This window comes from Ammospiza caudacuta, chromosome 28 (assembly GCF_027887145.1).
Source record: "Ammospiza caudacuta isolate bAmmCau1 chromosome 28, bAmmCau1.pri, whole genome shotgun sequence".
NCBI lineage: Eukaryota > Metazoa > Chordata > Aves > Passeriformes > Passerellidae > Ammospiza > Ammospiza caudacuta.
Window position 1 is genome coordinate 637,743 of NC_080620.1, and position 19,874 is coordinate 657,616.

General features: G+C 45.1%; 1 protein-coding gene across 10 annotated transcripts in view; it reads left to right on the forward strand.

Annotated features, from left to right (window-relative positions):
• Positions 1-3,729: 3,729 nt before the first annotated feature.
• Positions 3,730-19,874, forward strand: part of LOC131568799 (excitatory amino acid transporter 4-like) — a 39,203-nt gene continuing 23,058 nt past the window's right edge. For 6 of the 10 annotated variants that reach the window (XM_058820889.1, XM_058820888.1, XM_058820891.1 and 3 more), the window contains exons 1-3: positions 3,731-3,943; positions 5,116-5,159; positions 14,188-14,311. The gene's annotated coding sequence lies outside the window, so the exon portion shown is untranslated. Of the gene's footprint in view, positions 3,944-5,079; positions 5,160-14,187; positions 14,312-18,655; positions 18,764-19,874 lie in introns of those variants that run through there. The other 4 variants (XM_058820885.1, XM_058820884.1, XM_058820886.1 and 1 more) reach the window with 4 other exon arrangements.

Consider the following 19,874-nt stretch of genomic DNA (forward strand, 5'->3'; position numbering starts at 1 on the left):
TCTTGCTAGTTTGGGTTATCCAGTGTGACTTTTGCCACAAGTTTGTGATTACTTAGAATATTTTCTTGGGAAATCACTGAGTATTGAATTCCATCTTGTATTCTAAATGGCATCTTTTTAGACTTGAGATGTCAGAGAAACATCTGAAGCAAGCAGAGCATGAAGCACACAAATGAAGCCATCTGACTTGAATGGGGATCTGCTCATTCAGTTATGGCTCCATCTCAGGAACAGTGTTTCTTCCTCTGGCCATGCTGAGCAGGGCACTCACTACACCTTTGTCAACAAGGGCACTAGACCTATGCTAGCCATGAACTAGAGCAACCCTGACCCCTCTGAGGACCCTCCCTGAGCAGCTGCAATTCATCACAGGCTTCCCATGTGTTTTTACTTTTCCAGTATGAATTCAAAGACACTCTTCCTTGGTTAACACCATGGCGGGCTTAGCCTCTGGGGGCAATAGGCATGGACACAGCAGCTTTCTGCTCAGCTGAAGTGGACAGGCTACACACATGCTCTCACAGCAGGAAGCATGAAGGGTCAGGGTGCTGGAAATGCTGAGGTCAGGGTGTGGGGGATGATCCCAAGGTACCAGGATGGCAGCATACCTGCCCTAATTTCTCAAATCAATTTTCTTTATGGCCACTTGAGAAGGCTAGTGCAGAGAGCCCAGATAACTTTTCAGAAGGCTACCTTGACACTGCTCTTGCTACCACTTACACCAGCACATCTTATCTTCAGGAAGATTACACAGTAGGCACTGTGCAAGAGATGCAATGGGATATCAGCATGTCAGAGCTGTACAGGAAAGAAATATGGTCAGTAATGAAAATCCTGCAGTGATATAGACAAGCAACAACACCGGCCTCACTGACAGATTGGGACCAGCTCCAGCTCCCTGCCTCTAAAACTTTACTCTGGGGCCAAGCAGAGGCCTAGCAGCAACATACCACCTGGAATAATGCAGGCATCTTGCACCACTCAGAGTAGATGGCACCAAGTATTCCTGGCCAATTTATACCCTGTACTCCTGTACTGGAAACTTAAGAAACCAACAATTCTACATTTGCCACCTCTGCCAGAAAACAGCACATTACAGGGAGCTGAACTGGACAGTCCTCTGCAACTTGCCCTTGAAGAGGGGTCTGCCAGTGTAAGCAGAGGGGTCATTGCATGGAACCCCCTCAGCACCAAAAGCCCCTTAGCTCCACTGAAGCTTCCAAAAGGCTCTGAAAGATGGAATAGACTTCCCTAGGGGAGGAGCTGCAGGGTTAGACAGCACAGCTTTTTGCATTCCTGTCTGGGACTAAGAGTGGGGAGAGTGTTTGTAACCATAATGACTAATTCTCCAGCAAAAATACCTTGATCTCTGCAGTTCAGTGAATATCACAAATACCCAAATTGTTACATGCTTTGCATATCTGTGCCCATAGCAGCCACACTCCTTGCTCCCATTGCCACACATGGATGGGGTGTCACTTCCCATGCTGGATGTGATCAGTGATCTGTTTCCTTCTGCATCATGTTTGCTGGGTGCCATCTCAGAAGGTGAGTTACCCTTTTTCCAAGCTAAGTGCTCATGTGCAAACTGAAATGAGAAAGTGCTAGGGGGGACAACAGGAACTTTCAGATGTGAGATTTATGCAGAGGAGGCAACTGTCTCTGTACAACAAAAAGTTTCCTGAAATATGAAAACATGAATTTTGATGTAAACAAAACCTAAAGGGAACACTTTTGCTGCTCATTTTTAATTTAAAAAAAAAAGCTTTCAGGACCTTTAAAGTTTGATGTAAACACACTCAAAATGTACTGTCATCCTCCTTCCTCAGCTTTGCCAAACAACCTTATTCAGACTTTCACAGCAACATTGTACAAATCCAGTATCAGTATCCCGCAGTCAAACTTTTCATGTTTCAAAGCAGAATAAGTGAGCATTTTCTACAAAGATTATTCTGATTATTCTTGCCATTCTGCTGATGAGATCCATCAGCTTCCAGCAGATGAGAGCCACAACAAATGTGTCTATGACAACTGGCCCATGCTATTGATACTTGTTTATTTCTAGAGCCAGAAAGGAAATGTTGCAAGTGGAAAATTAGGCATCTAAGATGCAGGGCAGTGGTGAACCTTCCTCAGGTATTGTTCTTCTTTGCAAAGCAGCATTGCTGACTGCCTTGTACCTCATGGGCCTAAAATAATTAGAAATACAAAACTGCTGAATTGAGCCTATGTAGCCATTTCTTCCTTGCTGTGATCCTGATGGAGGTAGGAAGGCTGCAGATGATATGGCTATAATAGTGAAGGCAGGCTATGAAAAGTGCAGAGTAACATGGCAGATTGTTTCATTGGCTTTCACCCACAGTCAAGTCTGTGGAAATTGGTTCCTCCAAATTGGCAGAGAAGAAATTGTGTGTAAAATCTCGCTATGAAAAGCCAGTGTCCATAAAAGAGACAGAGGAGTGTTAAAAATGCCAATCACTCATTTTTAAAATTTTAAAAGTTTAATAGTAATAAATGGTTGTAAAAATAATAATGTAATTAGAGTAATAATAATTTGGACAATTTGGATTAGGACAATATAAGACAATAGAAACAAGAGCTATGGACAGTCCAGGTACCTTTTTCTGGGCAGCATAAGCCCAGAAAAGGGCCCACGTTAACAGAGGATTAACCCTTAAAAACAATAACCTGTTGCATATTCATACATCTCATATATGATACATAAATTCCATTCAAACACAGGATTCTGCCTGGTCATCATCAGCTTCTTCCTCTTAATTCTAACCAGAGTCATCATGGCTGAGCAAGGAGGGAAGAAGTTCATTTCTCCTGATAAAAGAGCAATAAATTCTCTTTCTCTGAAAGATTTAGGTGTCCTGTGGCTGCTATCTCCCTGTGAGTCCTTTCTTTAAAAAAATATCTTACATAGCATAGTTTCTATTTTAACATTTTGTTATAACCCAAATCTATATTTAACACACTACTTAATAAAATTAATACAGCATAACTTTATAACACAGCACATACAATATTCATTTCAATATTTGCGAAAAGCCAATCATAAAATACGCATTTTTCACAGGAGTCCTGCAAGTTTATTAAAATCAAAAAAGGAGAGAGTCCACTGGGACATATCCCCATGGGGTCTTTCTTGATATTTTGGAGGGTGCAGCCTCTCTTTTTATCCCAAACTCCCGGTTGCATGTTGCCCTCTTTCTTTCCTCATTGTCTGAAGTACTAGGAAGGTAGAGCCTTCCCGAACTGCCTATTGCATATTCCCCCTTCAAAGTGTCATTTTACCCCAAAGTTCCTAAGTTCAGGCTTGTGCTGAGTCCCCCACTTGTCTGTTGCAGGAGTTGGGCTGTCTGGGCTCCATAACAAACCTGCTGCTTGAAGTTAGGGGAGAATTAAGACCCATTTCGAATATGTCAATCCATGGAATTGTTTGAAAAGACATTAGCACACATTTGCCCTATCAAGGCCTCCTGGCTTGTGTTTGTGTCCTGCCGCTGCAGCCCAGCATGTGCCCGGCACTTCCCCGAGCCCTACGAGCGCCTGCTCCAGCCGTGCCGCTCTCCACAGGGCGCCGGGGCCTAACCCGGACCCCGCTGTCCGCAGCCGGCCCTCACGCCGTCCCCCGGGCCTGGGCAGCGGCCCCGGGCTGGGCGGGGAACAGGCCTCGCTCGCTCGCTGGGGCCGGCGGAAGTCACGGGCACAAAGAAGGAATAAGGAACGAGCTGTGGATATGATGCTTGTGGCTAACCCCTCCTCTCCAAAGGCTTTCTTTCCATCTTCAAAAGCTAGGTGCCCGGCGTTACCCTGCAGTTGGAAGTGGGCAGAACCTGTGATTCGACCTGATTCAGAGCTTGGTTCCTGAAAGAGTCTGAAATCCCCCCTTCCCCCGAGCCCTGCACAAGCTTTACTCCAGGTCTACAATTTGAAGGTATGGTGAGCACCCTGTAAAGGTAATACCCTGCTCAATTTTGCATGAAGACTTTGTTAATCATACAGGAGATCCCAAATGTGGGCAGGATTCCCGATCCAGGGAATCATTAAAGACGTTAGGGGACTTGAAAGGATCAAAAATACTCTTTTTTATTTTTGGTTTTCAGAGATCTAGTGCATTTCCCACTATCACAGGAAGAGGGGAAGTGGTATCACTAATATAATTTGTCCTTTCAGATTTTACGTGAATCCAGGTTTTGTGAACAGACGTTCATACACTTCTGACATTCAAAAAGCAGCTTGCTTTCGGACTGTAAAGGAGCTGAAGTGCCTAAGGCAATATATTGGTTATGCCGCTGCTTTCTATCAATCTTTTACATATTCTCTGACAGCTGTGCAAAATATATATTTTAACCAGAACCCAGTATGTAATTTTTTTGTGCTCGATGCCTGGTTGGTTAGACTGAGCAAGCACAACTTCTTTAAATTTCATTCTCTTTTCTGACACCACATTTCAAATTATTTTACTCGGAAAGTGCTAACAGACCTTCCCATCAAGTGGTTTTTGAAACAGTGTTTTAAACATGTGGATGAAACGCATATTCATATAAAACTTCATCCAAGGGAAGCATATAATGGAATTGAAGCCTTACTAAATAACCTTGTTTCTGCGTACCTAAACAAGATCCCTCAGAGAACACGTCTTTCCTGAGGCTCGTTCCCCTCTTTGGCAGTGCCCAAGCATGTTTCCGCTCCGAGGTGGACGAGTGGCCTGCCCGCACCTCGCCGGGATCGGGATCGTTCGTGGAGGCACTTGCTCTGCATTTTCTCTTCCCTGTTGTGATCAGAGGCAGCGGTGCCTTGTGGCCATCAGCAAGTGAGACGCTCCATTGTATAGGAGTGTTAGAGGGAACAGTCTAAATAATATTATATATTAATAATGGATACTTTATTTGCTGGTTTTGTATCATTTAATTGCACAGCGTTGCAAGGGAACCAGCAATAGCACATTCACAGTGTGTAGCATAGTTGCCAGGATTTAAAGCTGCGTAATTCCCATGGGGTTCATTCCCATTGGTTAGCACTAGCTGTATGCTGGTGACCTGAGTGACATTGTAGCACAAGGCATTTCTGCCCAGACACTCGCACGCTTTTCTCACCTCTTCACAGGGAACTAAACGAGCCTGCTGTGAGCACAACTGCAGATCAGAGAGGTAAGAGTGTGTTTGAGTGTGGAAAACCACCGGAAAGAGGGGCAAATAAGTCAAAGGAGAGGGCACAAAGGTTTTCAGACCATCAGCTGGGATTCCTGAATTCTTGAAAGGCTGGCATTTATTAGTCACTTTGTCATTCATATCTTCAAGTAAGAAGAGCCTGTAAGTCTGTCGGTTTAACCAATTTTACAGGGTTTGAGTTAACCTGGGATGAGGAGATGTCCAGAGCTGATCGCTTAGCAGAGGTGCAAGGAGTGCAAGCATCAGGGAACAGGTTTCTTGTGCTCAGCATGCCCAGAGCTAAAGGAGAGGTCTGTTCTGTTGGTCCCCATGCTGGAGCCTCACCCTTCATGTTGCTCTGCATTGACCGTCAGCAATGCTTAAAAAATATTTCAAAGCAGAGCAAAGTGTGCAAGATGCTGTTCCAGAGGCACTTCTTATCACTGTGCTAAAAGAGGGCTGAGCAGATAGTGCAGGTATCCTGGCAAATGTACACAATTCATGGGACCAAAGCAGAGCAGCAGCCTGGCAAGCAGATAAACACACTGCTGGTTTGCTTCCCAAGTTCTTCAGCCTGGTATGCTGTGATGAAGAGGAGTGGAATTTTCCATCTGGTTAATCAGACTTTGCATGCCATCCTGCCGTCTCCCCACCATCGATGCTTGCAGATGCCCATTTAGCTGCAGGCTATGAATGATGAGATTTCTCAGGGGCTTCTCCTAGGTCAGGAACAATCACTGGAAAAGTAGATCAGAGAGCTCACAGAGGAGGTGGCCTGATAAGCTGGGAACGTGCCTTCCCTTCGGCTCAGTTTCTGTAATGAGCTGAGAGATAGCTTGTGTTGCCTGTGTTGACAGCTTGCAGCCAGCACAGCACCACTCCAAGCTTTTCTGAGTAAGGACTTGAGACCCACATGCCTGCCTGAGCTCAGCCTAACACCTACAGGCATCCAGGGCCACCTCATGACACATATGCTTTATGACCCGTGAGAGGGGATGGGGAGAAAACTCCCTATGTGGGAATTTGGAAAGGATGCTTGGTTGGAGGCAGGAGTGATCCCATATGCTGTGACTGCCTGTACATGTCTGTGCTGTGTGCTGGCACAGGACAGCCAGCTTGGAGCACCCTTCCCATCTATGGAGCCCTTCCGAATCGCAGCCCCGTACTCTCTGTGCGTGCTGCCTGCATGGGCCAGGGAGATCCAGGCACCAGATCTGTGCAGTTTCAGTGGATGAAGTGTGCTCAACAAATCCTTCTATAGCACCAAAGGGAGCAAACCAATCCCTGAGACACCAGCCCTGGAGAACTGTTTGAAGAGGTGGCCATGATTCCCCCTGTAAGACTTCAAAGATGTAGCAGAAGTGGCAAATCTTATAAAGCTGAGCCTGTGCAACTGTTAATTTGAAAGCTGCTTTATTGACTTCAGACTGCATTAATATGTTAATATATTAATATATAAGAGTGATTTATCAGAAATCTTGCTGACAGGACAAGATACAAAGATAGGCAGATAGCTACATATGCCTCTGGTATAAGATACCATTTGACGACAAAAGCAGTTTGGCAAGGAGATGCACATAAAGTCACCTGCAGTCTGAAAGAGGAGATCCTGTATCTTTCTGATACAGCTTCCAGGAGATACAGCCTTCCACAATGGGAAAGATTTGGAGATTCCTGCTGGATCAGGAAACCTTTGAGTTCTCCCCTTGGGGTCTTATGGCAAGGTTCTACCCCAAGGTGAACACGTTTTGTCAAAATTAGGAGCCTAAGAAACATGGCAGAAGAGTGTCATTAATGGAGTGAAATAAAGTGTCTGAAGAAGAGGAAGTTAGAGTCTGGTTTTTCTAGACAAAACTTGAGAGAATGAAATACAGTCCATGAGGAATGGTTGAAAGCAGATGGTTTTAGGGGATTCTGCGATTCAGTGAAGGAAAGCAAATGGGGTAGATTTCCTCTAGAGTTGTCTGCATTCTCTGAAGTCTTAGTCTCTGATACCTTAGGTGGTATCACTTAAATGACAAATTACAATCAGACACTGTGTTGCAAGTGGAAGATACAACCATCCATTTAGATGAGCGAGGTATTTCCCGTATTGACACCAGAAAAAGACATGGGGAAAAAAAATTTGAGCTTATAACAATGGGGCCAGCCATCACATAAAGAGCTGCAGCCCTTTCTGTAGATTTTCTAAGGTACAGCAAAATTTTAAGAAGTTGATCTTGCATAATTTATTTTTCCTGTACCCAGGGAGGGAAGGAAGATTTTAATTCTGGATTTTAATTCTTCTCCTTCCAGAAAGCCATTCAATAACAGGGTAGGCTCCCTGTTATTGAATGGAAATCAAATTGCAAAATCAAACCCCAGAAGTCAACATAATGCTTCAGTCTGTAGTTTAAGATCTCACTTGGAAGGAGAGGAAGAGGAACCATGTGAATCCATGCTGAGGGAAGTGGTGATTTGAGGGAGCATCCGGAAAAAACTTGGAGGTGCTGCTGTCCCAGTGACTGCTGCAGGATCATCCACCTTGATTAAGACTTTCATACCACAGACCTCATTTGCATCGTGTCTAACTCTGCCTGCAGGTGCTGTATGCATGAGTGTTTGCCTGTCCGTGGTGATTAAGCTTCAGCCTCTTGGTGTGTCAATGTCAGCATTACCATAAGCATTAGTAGCTTCCGTTCAACTCCTCCACAGCAGCAGCTGACTGCTTCTTCATAGTGATTATGCATCATTTCCAGGGTCAGGTAGACCCAGGCTTATATAATTTGCCTGAAACTGTGGTGAATTCATGACCACCAGAAGACAGTAATGCAGGTTCTAAAATTTCTTTAAAATAGTATATTCTACTTAAAAGAAAATTAATTAAAACAGGGCTATTCCTGTCCTGAAAAAGGAGGTCAGATTAGATGATCACACATGGTCCCTTTTGTCCTTGTAATACATATACAAATACACAGCATTGTGTGCTGTTGGAGAAGAGCACAATGCCAATGGTAATACAATATGGAGAATGTTAAATCCAAGTTAAATCTGGACAAATATATTATCAGAGCAGCAGAGCAGCCTTTCCATCCTGTTTTCCCAGCTCAGAGGAGGCAGACACCCCATAGCAGTATCAGACCAAGCTACTTAAAGCAACAGAAAGGCTTTGTGACGTCCTCTGGTTTGTACAACTTATCAATAGAGGATGCCCAAATGAAAGCGACATGCTGTTGTTGCAAAATCATGCAAGTTATTCCCCTGAAATAATTAATTGCTAGTTCAGACATTTCAGTCTATTGGCATGGAACAAGGTGTATATGAAAGGTGCTCTATTGCAGAGTCTTAGCCACAGGAATAAACCATGCTCAGAGCAAATCATAATTGTGTCCACTACTGTTCATAAGAGTGTTGCTGCTACTGCCAGTGATTGTTTGTTTTTTTTTTTTTTTAATTGCTTGGCTACGTCAAACAATATAGTGTAACCTAAACATAGCTCCTCTCAACACAGCTGTTCTTCCAGTTTTGGCCTTCCTACTACCATGGTTGTCCTATGGGATAACAGCACTCTCTACTGAAGATTCTTGGGTTGCCAGGGACCTTCTAATATCACTCAAGCCAGAAACTGTTCCAGAGTGATTGCGTCCAACACAATAATCTTTGCTTCTTAAGAACCCAACTCCTATTCTTGGGTGGGATTCCCTTCTCCCTAACCATTCTTTGTTACCTCATCATCACCCACCTGTGGTGGCAGGGAGTCTGGGGAGTTAGGGAAGAGCAGCAGGAAAGTGCTGCTGAGGAGGGAACAGAGCAATGAAAAGACAAAGTGAGGAAAACTACAAAGGTGAATAACCCAAGCTCACTAGAGATAAGTCTAGGTGCACTGTGCCGATGTCAGAGAGATGGTGTGCTAGTGAGATCCTTCAGACTGTAATCTCCATGCTTGGGGAAGAGATGGAGATTGAAGTGGCAGCAAAGAAGCAAGGGTTATTGATGGGTTAGAAACCATGGAATCATCTGAGAATGGTCACACAGGAATTAGGGCTTCTCCCTCCAGAAAGATGGTGGGATCAATAGGCCAACTGACGTGCACCTACACCAGTACCCACAGTGTGGACAACAAACAGGAGGAGCTGGAAGCTATGGTGCAGCTGAAAAACTATGGCATAGTTGCCATTACAGAGGCATGGTGGGATAACTCACATGACTGGAGTGCTGCAATGGGTGGCTGTAGACTTCTCAGAAGGGACAGGCAAGAAAGAGGAACTGTTGTGGTAAAGCTGTGTGTGAGGGAGTGGTTTGACTGCCTCAAGATTAATGATGGCAATTGATGCCACAGGACTTTTGCTTTTTATATATATTTAATATATTTATAGCTTTGTAGACTATTGTTTTATTATATAGTTATATAGTTTCATAGTTTACTTCAGTACTTTTCCAGTACTCTGTTAAAACAGATACATTCCTGGAATCCTATTCTAATCTTACTTCAGTGAACCAAGGCCATTCTTCTTCTTTCCTATGTATGTAGACTTAAACAATGTGGGCCTAGAACCAAGAGGAGAGGCTTCAGTAGGAGGCTAAACCAAGGGGGGAATTAACTTCTTATTGGGGATTCTTGTCAACTATCCTACTATGCTAAACTTATAAAAGTGTCATAGCCCTATATCACATGTGCATTTCAGTGTGCATTCTGCTGTGCATTTTGGGCTGATAAAGGCATCTCAATGATAAGGTTGAATGCTTATGTTTATGGTTAAGGGGGAATGTCAATTACTGTCACAGACTGACCAACCAGGAGGAAGAGGCAGACAAAACCTTCTATAAGCAGCTGGAAAAATCCCCACAATCACTGGTCCTTGTTCTTGTGTGGGACTTCAGCTTAACCAGATGTCTGCTGGAAATACAACACAGTGGAGAGAAAAGAGTCTATGAGGTTCCTGGAGTGCACGGGAGAGAACTGCCTGACACAGCTGGAAAGTGAGACAACGGGGAAGCCGCCCTGCTGGACTTGGTGTTTGTGAGCAGGGATGGACTGGGGGGGACGTGACAGCTGAGGCCATCCGGACACAGCGATGATGAAGTGACAGAGGTTTTGATATTGGAGAAATAAGGAAGGAGGACAGCAGGACTGCCACCCTGGACTTCTGGAGAGCAGACTTGGGTCTGTTTAGGAGACTGATTGAGAGCCCCTTGGGAAGCAGTCTTGAGGGGCAGAGGGGTCCAGGAAGGCTGGACACTTTTCAAGAAGGAAATCTTCAAGGCACAAGAACAGGCTGTCCCAATGTGCTGAAAGACAAGCTGGTGAGGAGGAGACTGGCCTGGCTGAACAGAGAAATTTGGCTGGAACTTAGGGAGGAAAAGAGCATTTATCACCTCTGGAAAAAGGGACAGGGAACTCAGGAGGACTTATGAGGATGTTGGGAGGTTAGGCAGGGAGAAAGTTAGAAGGGCCAAAGCCCAGCTAGAAATTTATCTGTCCCATGCTGTAAAAAATAACAAAAAGTGTTTCTATAGATCCATCAGCAATAGGAAGGCCAAGGAGAATCTCCATCCCTTATTGGATGTGGTGAGAAGCATCGCTACAAAGGATGAGGAAGAAGCTGAAGTACTTAATGCCTTCTTTGCCTCAGTCTTTAATAGCAAGAACAGTTGTCCTGAGGGTAGCCTGAACTAGAAAACAGAGATGGGGAGCAGAATGAAGACCCTGAAATCCAAGAGTGAATGGCCTGTAAGCCTGTAACCTGCTATGCCACGTAGACCAGCACAAGTCCAAGAGTACAGCAGGAGGTGGCGAAAGAGCTCACCAAGCCACATGTTTTACCAGCAGTTCCCAATCAGCCAGAGAGGTCCTAAGTCACTGGAAGTCAGCAAATGTGAGGCACACATATAAGGATTGGGAGAAGGATCCAGTGAACTACAGGCCAGTCAGTGTAATGAAGTAGATCATCTTAAGCTGTCACATGGCATGTGTAGGACAACCAGGGTATCAGGCTCAGCCAGTGTGGGTTTATGAAAGGCAGGTCCTGCTTGACCTCCTTCTATGACAAGGTGACTGTTTAATGGATGGGGGAAAAGCTGTGCATGTTGTACACCTCAACCTTAATAAAGCTTTTGACACTGTTTCCCACTGTACTCTGGAGAAACTGTCCGCTCATGGCCTGGACAGGTGTGCTCTTTATGGGTAAAAGCTGTCTGGACATCTGAACCAAGAGAGTGCTGGAGAATGGAGTCACATCCAGCTGGAACCAGTGGTGTTCTCCAGGGCTTAGTTTTAGGCTCAGTCCTGTTTAAAGTTTTCATCAATGATCTGGACAAGGGGATCAAGGACACCCTCAGTCATTTCACAGATGACACCAAGCTGGGTGGGATGTTGATTTGCTGGAGGGCAGGAATGCTCTGCAGAGGCAATTTGACAGGCTGGATCAATGAGCCAAGGCCAACAAGGCAAAGGGCCGGGCCCTGCCCTTGGGTCACAAGAACCCCATGGGACAATCCAGGTTTGGGGTAGAGTGGCTGGAAAGCTGCCTGGTGGAGAAGGACCGGGGATGCTGGTCAACAGTGGCTGAACTTGAGCCCAGGTGTGCCCAGGTGGCCAAGAAGGCCAATGGCACCTGGCCTGTACCAGCCAGTGTGGCTGCAGGACCAGGGCAGTGACTGTCCCTCTGTGTTAGGCACTGGTGAGGCCCCACACCAAGTCCTGGCTTCAATTTTTGGCCCTTCACTCCAAGAAGTCACTGAAGGGCTGGAGCATGTCCAGAGAAGGGAACAGAGCTGGGGAAGGGTCTGGAGCACAAGGCTGATAAGGAGCAGCTGAGGGAGCTGGGGGGGCTCAGCCCGGAGAAAAGGAGGCTCAGGGTGACCTTACCACTGTCTACATCACCCTCACTGGAAAGTGGAGCCGGGTAGGGGTTGGGCTCTCTTCATGGGGAACAAGGGACAGGACAGTAGCAAATGGCATCAAGCTGCATCAGGTGAGGTTTAGACTGGAAAAAATTCTTCACTGAAAGGGATGTCCAGCTGTGTCACAGCTACCCAGGGCAGTGGTGGAGTCTCCATCCCTGCAGGGATTTAACAGCTGTGTGAATGTGGCACTCGGGGGCATGGGTTAGTAGTGGGCTTGGCAATGCTGAGGGAATGGCTGAGCTTGATGATCTCAGAGGGCTTTTTCAAACTGAACGATATCATGGAGACCATGGAAAAAAAACACCTAAGGTTTGATCCTCACTATTTGAAAGCGTGACTCAGAAGGAATGGAGTTAGATCAGACAAGGCAGGAGATGAAGGGGTAAGGTCAGATGGCATTCATATCACTCTATTGTGGGTATTCACGTAACATGCTGGTCTGAAATGCCTCTTCCTGAGCAGATAGCAGTTTTTGGAAATAATGGTCTGGAGAAAGGGACAGTCTTCGTATGTACACTGCTTTGTTCTGCCTCTGTGGCAAGGCACATCCAGCTTGTGCTGTATTGAAGTCCATTCTTCTCCACAGCAGGAAATTCTCTTATTGGAAGATTTTGCCTGAGTTTCAAGAAGAAATAATGTATTTGTAAGGGCAATCCATGGGAGTCATGCTGCCTGTCATTCTGGCAGAGTGTATTTCATAGTGCTTCAGAGGGTGTACAAAGATGGGCCCTGATAAATGCTTCTACCCACTATGAATTCACTTGCATTGCACTCTCTAAAGAGAGTCTTTAGAGCAGCCCGAGCAATTGGGCACATGTAGAATTCAGCTGTCCAAACTTATAAGTGGTGCAAGAAAACTTACTAGAGTAATAAAGAAGAATCTCATATAGGTATAAATAGTTATGTAATAGTTAAAAATGCCAAAAACACACAGAGAAGGCACCTCTGGTATGTTGCTGAAACACAGTGATTTTCCAGCTGCTGTGACAAAGAACATAAATCTTGTGCTGATATTCAGCCAGGCAGCTGATGACTGTTGGCATCTTCACTGAAACTCCACTCTGCACAGAAACTGCAACAGTGCAGTGGAGAGAGCTGCTAAACCTGGGAGTCTGAGTGCCAGGGAGGCCAGTTGTGTAGTGGAAAGCACAGCCAACCACAGGCTGCAAGAGGCAGAGCAGAGGTGGGAAGGAAGGAGAGATGCAGCCTGATCATGGAAAGGAAGAAAGGAAAAGACAGTACCACATTGGCATTGGAATTGTCTCTGTGCAGCATAAGCAGTGGAAGAAAGCTGCATTCCCAAGTCATGGGAAAAACACAATACAGTAGAATAATACAGTAAAATAAATGTACAAATACAATAAGGCAAGTGATAATAAAAAGGTTTTAAGAAAGAACTTGTTTGTGACATCAAACCTGAATCAAGTCTCAAGTAGCTCAGGGAGAACAACTGCTAGTTTGTAGTGCAGCAGACAAGCACGTGGCTGGGAGGAAGAGTCAGAGGTAGATTAGGGCATGGAAGAAAATCAAAATGACTCCTCACCCCTCTTTTCATGCTATGCAAATCAGGTGTGTTTCCACCAGGGAACCTCTCAGGATGGGAGCAGGGGGTTTATTTCACAGTGGCAGTGGCAGTTCAGTTTCTCAAACTGTTTGAAAAAAATGGTGAAAAGTCAGGTATCAGAGTAACCACTATAAGAATCTGCAGTTTGCAATGGCTGTGTCTGTATAGTGATTTAAAGGGATTGCTAAAAAAAAAAAGTACATAACAAATCACACAAACTCCCAATGCAGAACTCCTAGGAGTGTGCCACACAAGTTCCCAGTTTCCCAGTGTACCTGGAAGAAGCAGGGAGCATGAGCTGGGATTCAAAATAGCTAAAATGCCTCAGTCACACGTACTCTCAGTAGAGTCAAGAAGAAAATGACTTTAGAATGACAGAAACTTCAGCAATTCACAAAACTTTGTCTCACTCATCAGCTGAACCTACCCAGGCAAAATTTGGGGGTAATAATTTTTGTCACTGGATACACAATTTTTTAGCTTCACTGTCTTTGTTTTGTTGTCCCATCAGAAATTCTAACCAAATGTCTTGGCAAGTGCTGTCAGTGAGAACAACATCACATGCTCTTTCTCTTTTAGGGCCCTGTTCTCCTTGGCCCTTGCTCCTCCTTCCAGGCTGCGTGCAGGAAAATTCACCATAGCAGCTTGGATACATGGGGACACTGCAGAGCATCATGAGACCTTGAAGTCTATAAAAAATGAGGTAAAAAAATTATGAGAGGCACTCACATGAAGAAAAACTGCAGCTCAGGTAGGAGTAGATTTACATCAGTCTGATCCAAACCAAAATATTTATTTACATTTATGAATTTTCATAAGCTTCATGTATGGTAAGAGTTGAAATTTTGACTTTTTGTTTAAAAATAGGGCAAAAATAGATGTTGAGAGATTGGTATTTCCCATAGGAAGGAAATTCCATTATTTGAGTAGCTCTGTGAAACATGAAGGAAGTTCATTTGCAGAAAGTCTGCTAACTTGTAATGAAGGTCACAGCTGCATAATTGGACTCCGTTCCCAGGGCCAGTGAGCAATGCAGGAGAAAGAATTAATACCAACCCCCAAATTAAGGTTACTGTAACAAGGAGAACAAGACTATAGAATTGCAAAATCCAGGGAGGGGAGGGCTGTAGGATTGCTTAACACAAAAAGAAATCACATCTTTCCTCACAACAATTAGCAGCAAGGAATATCCCAGTGGCTTTTTACACTCCAGCAGAAAGTATCCATGTCCTAGGACAGGTCTAGGTAGGGATGGTCCATATCCATCCTCCCAGTCACCACATGTTCAGTTGACAGGGCTGTGACAGTTACCTGCCATTCATTACATCATGGTCCTGAATGTTTTTTTCCAGCAGTTCAGAAAAATCAAGTGCTTTCAAAAAACTGATATGCAAAGTGCTTGCTGGAAGCCAGGAAAGTCATGGGACAGTGGATGCAACCATCTGCTTGTGTTTTGTGTCCTAGCCCCACAGCCTCAATGCCTCCTCCAGGTTGTGTGTCCAAACTGGACACTCTAACTGCATTCCAACAGAGACTGACATGGGAGATTTACCTTATTACATTATGAGTCAACTCTTAGCCCATTTATAGGTGTTTTGTTTTTTAAAGATCCAATAGAAATTAGTCTTTCTTAAAAAGTAGAGGTGATAAAGGACTTGTTCTGCTGGACCTGCAAACCTGTCCTTTAGACACACAAGCCCTTTGTCAAAATTTGTCTCAAGAGTTATTTGCCCAGAACTTCACTCATTTAGGATCTGGGTCTTTCCAATTTGGGCAGAGATACTGATGCTGTCTGGATTTATACCTTTCTTTCTTTTATATATTTTCTGTATTCTTTATACATATATTTGTAGCTTTGTAGTCTATTATTGTAACTTAGTTTCAATATTTTCCTAGGCAGAAAGACAAAACAAATTCCAGTACCTTTATGCTGTCTTGGTTCTCCTTAGAAACCAAGGTTGAAACCAGCTCTTTGAGACATATTCTTATAAACAAGGCTTGGTTCTTATCTGAGGGAGGAGGATTTAGATGGTGCTAGAGCTAGGGAGCATTACTTTATGGAGTGTACTTCTAATTGGGAGAGGGTCTTGTCAGATATATTAATTTGCAGAATCTATAAAAATGGTACATGTGTTACTTGGGGCAAGCATCTTCAGCATTTTTCACCTAATGGATTGTGGACCTAAGGTTCCTTATATAAACATGCCCCTTTTTTATCATCCTGTGTCTGGCTTCTGTTTCTAGGACTAGAGAAAAGGGCATCAATACAGACCGAGGATGTATCTAAGGATGGAAAGGGTGCAAAACAGCCCTGTCCCTATGTAATACATTTTGTCTACTTGTGGAATTAGCTGAAATAATTCTGAAAGTTGCTCAGTGGAGGAAATTTCCAGGGGGCTGATTTTGGAAAGCTGTTTCCCATCAAGCCCCTCCTTTATCTTCAAGCAGCTGTGCAAGGATAGCATCAGAACACCCTCTGGAAGGTGACTCCATGACAGGAGGTGCAGTTGCCATGTCTTTTGTCATTGCCTCTCACAAGGTGATGTTGTGAGTTTCCTTTTTACCCATTGTTGAAAACTTAGAGCATAATGTGGCCTCTGATGTGGATGATCAAGTGGGCCTGGCACTCCTAGAATGAGGAGAGACTTGGGAGAGTTAGCTGACCATGGAGTTTGTACCCAAGGATTGCTCTACCCTGGAAAGACTGCCTCAGGCAGCTCCGTCCTGAGGGAGTAGAGCTCTTCACCTCCTCCATAGCTTCAGGCTGCTGCTCTGTGTCCTATTTAATAACTTTAAGTTGCCTGGAAATTGCCACAGGTACAAGTCAAAATATGGAAAAAGTTACCAAAAGAGAAGGTTTAAGGCACTTGTCACTGCAAGTATGGCTTTAAAAGGCCTATGGGTGCTAACCAGGAGATTAAAAACCAAGGCAGGAATTAAGAGAGATTCTAGGAGCCAAGCTGGACTTCAGGCATAGGAGGTGGAAAGGACAACCATTCACTGTTAGCTAAACACTGCTGCCTGAGGTGGAATCAGGCAACAGAACAGCATTTGAGGGGTGGCCAAGTGTGCAGCTGCTGTGCCACTCTGGATAGCACCAGAAATGCACTAGTCCCACGTAGGAGTGCTTTGCTACAGGTCATCAGCCCCCAGCAGTTCCAACAGTGCTGTCAGGAGCAGCTTCTGCCAGAGCAGCTTCTGGGCAAGCTATGTGAGAAGCAGGGGCATGAAGAATAGGAGATGCCCTTTCTCTGGGACTGCCTCAGCAATGACCAGTGTGAACCATCAGAAGAAGCAAAGAAAATCAACCATGTACCAGGTTGGGCCACTACAATCAGTCTCCCTGTACGTCTGCGTCTGGACTGCCTCTCAGCCACATCTCTGCAGGGTTTTGGTACGTGGTACAGGCAGAACACACCTATTCTCCAAAACTAGAAGCATTAATTTGGGAATAAAAATATTTTCTTCGGCAGCCCATTCCAATATGTGTTTTTCTGGAAAGATGACTGAAACCTTGCAGGGCACAGTACTTGAATTTACAGTCCCCAGCTGACACTTGCATGACCTGAGATGTTCTTGAACTTTCAATAAGAAGATTAGAGTCATTAGCCATGGAATCGTGTGAAGACCAAGCAATTTATTGGGTTCAGAGAGTGTGTTCTTGTCTCTTAATGCAGCGATGCCTTGTGTCTGGAGCAAGTTTAAACAAGGGAGAATGACAGACACAGTCATGACTCCAAATGGCTCATTGAGCAAAGTCCCATCTAATCACCATCCTGATTTATGGTTGCACTCAATGATTTTAAAGTTCTTTTCAAACCTAAACAATTCTATGATCAATGTCTGAAAAAGCCATTTGGTGCTGGGAGTTGCTGTCTAACCTGGGCTGAAGAGGTCCAGTTCTCCTCTTCCTACAGCTGATGAGGACACAGATTTGGGGGGATTTAATTTCCAGCATCATCTATAAAGTGAACATGATGCTTTGCCTTTGACCTATGCCTGACTAGATGAGTTCAAACTCTGTGGCAAGCTCCAGCTGCAGACACAACATATCAGCTTTGGTATGCCAAAGCCAGAGCACACAGCAAAACCCCTACACTGGGGCCACCTGAATTAAGGAGAAGGCTACTTTCATTAAACAACTATGTCCATGGTGAATCATGTATCTGGTAGGACTAGAAACAGAGGTGCTGTTGTAACTTTATTGCTGTGGCTTGATTTTTGCATATAATTTTTCACTCTGCCACATTCAGAGGCCAGAGTGGGCTCTGTGGTGTTCACACCTGTAACGTGACTTGTGGTTTTGACGTAGCGCGTTGATCAAAATTTTGAAATGTGGGACTTTTATCTAAGAGACTGCATCAGGAATCAATATTTAAGAAGCCAGTGAGCAGTGGAAGTTTTGCCTGCTTCCTTGGAAGCAGAGTCTGTTTCCCTGACAGACTCTACAGCTATTGTATTTCCTTAGCATGCTCAGTGAACTGATTCCTCCATAAGATGTGCCTAATACATTGAAGAGAAGCTGCAGCAGTTTGGCTGAGGCACAGACACGTCTATCCCCCTAAGGCTGGTCTGGACAAACCACAGGAGTGTCTGGACTCAGAGGTCCTGTACACACAGACTGGACCAGTGAAGGACCTGCCTGTCCAATACTCAGCTGTTGCTGCTGGATGCATGCAGCCTCCCTTGTGGAAGGAACCCTTGTAAGGGCAGGAATGGAATGGGGATGAGATTTGATTTTCATTTAACAGCTGCCTTGCTCTCTGTTATTGCTAGCTCTCCTTGAAGCTTGTGTGAGGAGGCAGAAGAAAGTGCATACCCACTGGTACTGTGAAACCCAATAAGGGCTCTATGAAACCTCCTGATGACAGGTGCTTTCTGTGCTCTGGTCTGGTGCAATCATCAAAGATTTTTTCTGTCTCCTCCTACATGCCACTCCCCCACCCCTTTCTGCCATGTATCCTGAGCATATACAGTCTTCCTTTCCTCTCTCAGGAGGTATTGCTCAGAGGTCTCTGCTAACACTGTACTTTGCAAGGGAGAAAATCCTGCTTCCTGCCTTTGAAAGAATTAAAGAACAAAACAACGCAGAATAATCCCCCAAGACGAAAACTACTTGCTTCCCTCTGTGCTTGGCAACCTGCACTGGTTCCAGGTGAGTGGTTTTATCAGTGAATCTGAATGCATGAATAAGAGTGATGCCAGTACCAGGGGCTGAAGCAGGGAAGGAGATTTCCTCAGGCATCTGCATGACAGTGGCAGGGATAGCTCTCATCTGCTTTAGGACAGGGAGCTGCCCAGTGGGGGGTGCTCTAAAAATGGGACTCTGTGTCTTGGCTTGGGGTTATATGCCTGGTGGGAAGCTTGAGCGAGACAACCTTATCACAGGACCTTGGCATGAGTAGGGAGCATTGTGGAGAGTGGCAATTGTCCCTCCAGTATTGTACTTAGGTCCCAAACCCACTGCTCCACTGGTGATCACTGTCACTGTAGAGCTCAACTGGGCTGAAATTCCTGCCTATTGTAGACTCCTCTCCCTTTAGCTGGTGCTCTCTCACAGAGATGGGCCAGTGGCTGGGCCCTGAACAGATCTGTTCTCTTCCTGGGTCCATTGTTGTGGTAGGAGTTGTCTGGGAGGTAGCTTGCTGACAGGCATCAAGAAAGAGAAATGCCCTACTGAGCAGAAAGCCCTTCCAGAGACTGCTTTAGCAATGCAAAGATGGCTGAGTTGGGCTTGTGAATGGAAATTTTCAACATAGGCTCTTTGGTTGCACTGCTTTCAGCTTTCCCTTCCCAAGGGCAAGCAATGGGCCAGGCTGCAAAGGATCTAATAGCATGAGGGGTGAGGATGCCTGCAGCCAAGGGGAGTCTATGAACCCTGTGAGGATAAAGATCCTGGTCCTCAGGACTGAAAAAAAAAGCCCAGGCAATAGCACAATAGCTGGATTTAATGCTCCTGATCACAGGCACTGAGCTATCGATGAGGGGATGTCAGGTGGGAGTGGGGACATCTGCCCCTCCTTTGCCATCTTTGCAAAGAGAATCCCCACAAAGAACCTCTTTTTACTCAGCTGGCAGTAGGGGGACTGTAGCTTCCCACTCTGGAGTGCCCATGGTCTGCTTAAAAGCCAGTAGAACTTGAGAGCTGCCAACAGCAACTTTCAGACCACTGAGCAGAGTGATATGCCCCTTCCTCATAAGCACTGAGCTCCCCCTCCCACCATGTGAGGATGGGCTATTTAACTCCTCTCCCTTGGTGACCCAGC